Raw genomic sequence first — 5274 nt, forward strand, 5'->3', positions numbered from 1 at the left:
GAAAGGAAATGAACCTGGTCTCCCTTCAGCCTCACCCAGAAATGGCATACTTGGGTTAATCCTTGTGACTAAAGAGTTGTGGAGGAAGAAGATGGGTGTGATTATATAGGTTGGTGTGATTATATATTTGTTACAGCACTTGAATGGTGCTATTAGAAAGATTAGAGTCAGACAAGGCATTAATAAGGGAGAAAGCACTAGCAGGAAGCTTGTAAGGATTACAGGGATCAGGTGGGTGGGCAAGGCTTAGAGAAGATGAGTTAGTGGAGGTGATTGTGTGGCAAAAAGAAGTTGTAGCAAGAGTTTTGAAACAGAATAGATGCTGATGATGGGATTATGGTATGTGTATATGACTAAGGCTATTTTCTGAGTCTTGAATTGATTCATTCATCTTAGTCTTCAGAAAGAAGACATGACCAGCTCCTAAGTGATTTAAGATTCTTTTAATTAGGTATCAAAACCTAGCTGAAACTAACTGAAGCAAAAACTGCAGGTGTTGGCCTATGTTACTGAACAGTGTAGTGGGAGAGTGGGGGTGCCTATAGTTTGGCTTAGGCAGGGGAACCCAAGTTCTTTCTCTTTCTCTTAGCTTTAAATTCTCTGTAACATTGCTGTTTTTCCCTCCTGAGAGAGAAAGAAGCCCAGCACGATATTTTCCTGGGCTTAACTCTGATGAGAATGAGAATCCTTCCATTTCTTGAGGTTCCATCCAAAGTGCTACTGTATTTTGTTGGTCTTGACCAGGTTATAGGCCATTCAGAATACTCACTGTACCCAGAGAACAGATCTGAGTAACACAATGATAGAACTGGACTGAATTCATGTTTTTCAATTTGCAAAAATTTTAGCAGGGGTAAATAAAGGCAGTTTCTTAAGAGAAAGAGGTAGGAAAATGCTGGGTAGACAAATCATTCAAATGTCCTTATAGTTCTATATGCTCCAAATTCATATGTGGAAATCGAACCCCCAATGAAATAGTACTAAGAAGTAGGATTTTTAGGATGTGATTAGATTACGAGGGCGAAGGCTTTGTCCTTATAAAAGATGCCCATAGAAACCCATTTACCTCTTCTACCATGTGAAGAAACCAAAAAAACATGCCATCTTTGAAGCACAAAGCAAGCTCTCACCAGATAGTAAATCTGCAGATTCTTAATCCTGGAATTCCCAGCCTACAGAACTGTGAGAAATAAATTTGCTTTGTTTATAAATTACCCTATCAAAGGAATTTTGTTATAGCAGCTTGAATGGGCCAGGACACCAGCTTTTGTGATATTTCTGTATTCTGATGATTTTAAAGATCAACAAAATTAGGAGTGAGTATTGTGGCACAATGGGTTAAGTCACCACTGCTACATCCCATATTGGAGTGTTGGTTTGAGTACTGGCTACTTCACTTCAAATCCAGCTTCCTGCTAATACCCCAGGGAAGGCAACATATGATTGTCCAAGTATTTGGGTCCCTGTCACCCACTTGGGAAACCCAAGCATAATTCTGGTCTCCTGACTTTGGTCTGACCCAGTCCCTGCTGTTGTGGGCATTTGGAGAGTGAAGTAGCAAATGGAGGATATCTCTCTTTCTCTTTCTCTCTTCCTTTCAAATAAATAAGTAAACAAGTTAAAAAAAAACTATAAAATTAGAATAAATTAAATAGTCTGACATGTGATACTGTGGTTTTTTTCTGCAAAGAACATTGATAACTTTCATGCCAGGCACTCACATAATTATCTTATTTATTCTCACTTCATTTTAGAGGTTAGAAAGAGATGTTCAATAAAGCTAAGTGACTATTGCAAAATCTTGTTGCTAGTAAGTGGGTGAGTCAATCAGAGCTCCTAAATAAAAATTCAAATAATCAGAAAATATCTTCCAGAGGTCTCATCTAAGAAATTTTTTTTATTTGACAGGTAGAGTTATAAACAGTGAGAGAGAGAGAGGCAGAGAGAAAGGTCTTCCTTCTGTTGGTTCACTCTCCTAATGGCCGCCTTGGCCAGTGCTGCGTGGATCCGAAGCCAGGAGCCAGGTGCTTCCTCCTGGTCTCCCATGCAGGTGCAGGGCCCAAGCACTTGGGCCATCCTCTACTGCCTTCCCGGGCCACAGCAGAGAGCTGGCCTGGAAGAGGAGCAACCGGGTCTAGTACCCAGTACCCCAACCGGGACTAGAACCTGGGGTGCCGGTGCCACAGGTGGAGGATTAGCCAAGTGAGCCGTGGCACCGGCCATCATATAAGAAATTTTTAAAAGAATACCTGAGGCCGGCGCCACGGCTCACTAGGCTAATCCTCCGCCTTGCGGCACCGGCTCACTGGGTTCTAGTCCCAGTCGGGGCGCAGGGTTCTGTCCTGGTTGCCCCTCTTCCAGGCCAGCTCTCTACTGTGGCCAGGGAGTGCAGTGGAGGATGGCCCAAGTACTTAGGCCCTGCACCTCATGGGAGACCAGGAGAAGTACCTGGCTCCTGCCATCAGATCAGCGCAGTGCGCCGCCCACATCACACTGGCCGCGGCAGCCATTGGAGGGTGAACCAACGGCAAAGGAAGACCTTTCTCTATGTCTCTCTCTCTCACTGTCCACTCTGCCTGTAAAAATAAATAAATAAATAAATAAAAGAATACCTGAAGGACAATCTCACTCACAGTTGACAGGGAAGATTTTTATGAGAAACTGTGTAATTTGAAGTCACTTGTAAACTGTGGTGCCCAGCTCCCTTCTAAGACTTCCTTAAATTCATTTTCCTTCCAAGTTAAATGAAAGCAAAAGCTTGATCGCACAAGCAAAATGTTACTGAGTTCTAGAATTCAGTCCATCTGCCTGAATATTCAAATCTCTCCAAGAAGCCAACTGGAGAAGAGGAAAAAGAAAAACAGGAGCAGGGCTTGACTAAGCAGTGTGAGGAGAAGTGGATTTTGGGACATGAAGCAATTGGCAAAGGCCCTGGGTAACAATAAATCCAAAAGCAATTTTTATTATATTTAATTAAATAAGTTAACTTTGTTCTACTCCCCTTCCTACCAAAAAAAAAAGACCCACAAACATTTTCAATGCCTTTTTTTTTAATGCTTTCATGCATTCCTCAGACATTTATCAAGCTCTTGGTAAACCTTAACGCAGAACAGAGATTGAACCAATAGTTTATAATTCAGCCAAGAAAGAATCAGTGGCAAACTACTAACCAAAAATGAAGACATAAATATTATCTCTTACTTGAATAAGTTGTAAGGAGAGCACAAAGACAGTAATAAACAATATTAGCTTTGGAATAAACTATTGGTGAAGATAATATGAGAACTCCACATTGGAACTGAGTAGACCAAAATATCCAGAGATGAAGGATGGAGGGAAGGGAGAAGTTCAGAAAATTCTAACTCCAAATTTCAAGATTCTAATCACTGAATCAGACCAGGGAGGTCATCTAACTCATTTCCATTTTGTACTTGGGAAAATGAAGCTCAGATAAGGCAAGAACACTCTGAAAGTTAGCAGCAGCATAAGATTAGAACCCATGTTACTAATTAATGACTTAACCTGAGGCTCATCTTGATGCTTTTATCCCACTTAATTCAATTAGTACGTATTGGATGTCTACTGGGAGTCACACATGGTCCCAAGACTTGTGGTTGCTAAAATCCCAACTTTGCTTTTAGGACCAAGAAGGAAATGCCTGAAAAATACCAGTTTTTTCTTGCCCCTTTGGAAGCTGTAGGTCTTTGGAGCTCTCCCCCAAAGTCACTCTTGGTTGGCCTGTCTTAGGTATAAAACATAAATGAAAGTCATATTTTCATAAGCGAACCCCAAGAGCCACCTATTCATTGAGCATTCCCATTAATTATTGTCATTTTTAGTGAATATTGCTCAGAAATAAAATATTGTTAGATTCAAAAGAGTTAATTTTGCCTTCAAATTCTTGCACTTTTATCATGATGGGGTGGATGTGATATACACATGTTGACAGGCAAACCAGTACTTTTAGATTCAGATTGAGTGGAAGTGTTTACATCTCTCTAGATAAAACTTTTGACCTGTAAATACAGAGAAAAGGATGCTTTATTTACTCACAGTCAGAGCAACAGAACTTTTTATGTCAACAGATGACTAGGATGTGGGTTTGTACAAGCCAGAGAGCTATCTACAGTGACTCTCACAGGACTGAGCTCTGTGCTCTTACTAAAATGCAAAAAAAAAAAAAAAAAAAAGAGGGCAAGATCCATCTCCACCCTCAATCTCCACTCCAAGTTTAAAATTATTCTCCACAAAGGAAAAAATGTTTTGCTTCTGGTGTTAAATAAAAGATAGGCTTTAAACTGCCTTCCTTCCCATCACCCCGCAAAGTTCAGTCAACTGTGAAACTGAGTGCTCAGCCAACTTCCTACTGGGAAGGAGGCTGGTGGAATAGACAGTCCAACCTTCCATACTCATTGTAGCTAGAAGGGAGGAAAAAGCATTGGGTTAAAACTGAGAAATCTGGCTCTGACCTTGTACAGACACGACTTGGAATTCTAGCTCTGGCTCGGACATGTGATAATGAGCGAATTGTTCAGCTTCTCCGAATACTTGCTCATCTACTAAATGATCCCACTAATATACTTACCTTCTGGGCTTTGGGGTGACCTACTCATTCCAGTTTGTCTAGGACTGTCTCAGTCTTAACTCTGAATGTCCCAGGTCGGCGCTGTGGTGTAGTAGGCTCTGCCTGCAGCGCCAGCATCCCACGTGGGCTCCCCTTCGCATCCGCTCTCTGCTATGGCCTGGGAAAGCAGTAGAAGATGGACCAAGTGCTTGGGCCCCTGCACTTGCATGGGAGACCCTGAGGAAGCTCCTGATTCCTGGCTTTGGCCTGGCCCAGCTCCGGCTGTTGAGGCCATCTGGGGAGTGAATCAGTGGATAGAAGACCTCTCTCTGTGTCTCTCCCTCTTTCTGTCTCTAATTCTACCTCTAAAATAAATAAAAATCTCCAAAAAATAAAACAAAATAAAACTGAATGTCCCACAACCTGGAAATCCCCCAAGTCCCAAGACAGTGGGTCACCTGTGTTTTGTAGAGGTTAGATACAATAATACCTATGAAGTATTCCAATCAATGTTTGGAACATGATCCATTCTTTAAGAGATTAATGATTATGCAGTAGCTCCTCCTGAGTTGTGGTTTCATTTTCATGGTTTCAGTTACCCACTGTCACCTGGAGTCTGAAAATATTAAATAGAAATTTTTTTGAAATAATACATCAGCTTTAAATTGCACATCACTGAGTAGCATGGTGAAATCTCCTCCCATCCTTTT

The sequence above is a fragment of the Oryctolagus cuniculus genome, chromosome 6 (assembly GCF_051225735.1).
Source record: "Oryctolagus cuniculus isolate XC-2025 breed Fujian yellow rabbit chromosome 6, ASM5122573v1, whole genome shotgun sequence".
In the NCBI taxonomy this organism is placed as follows: domain Eukaryota; kingdom Metazoa; phylum Chordata; class Mammalia; order Lagomorpha; family Leporidae; genus Oryctolagus; species Oryctolagus cuniculus.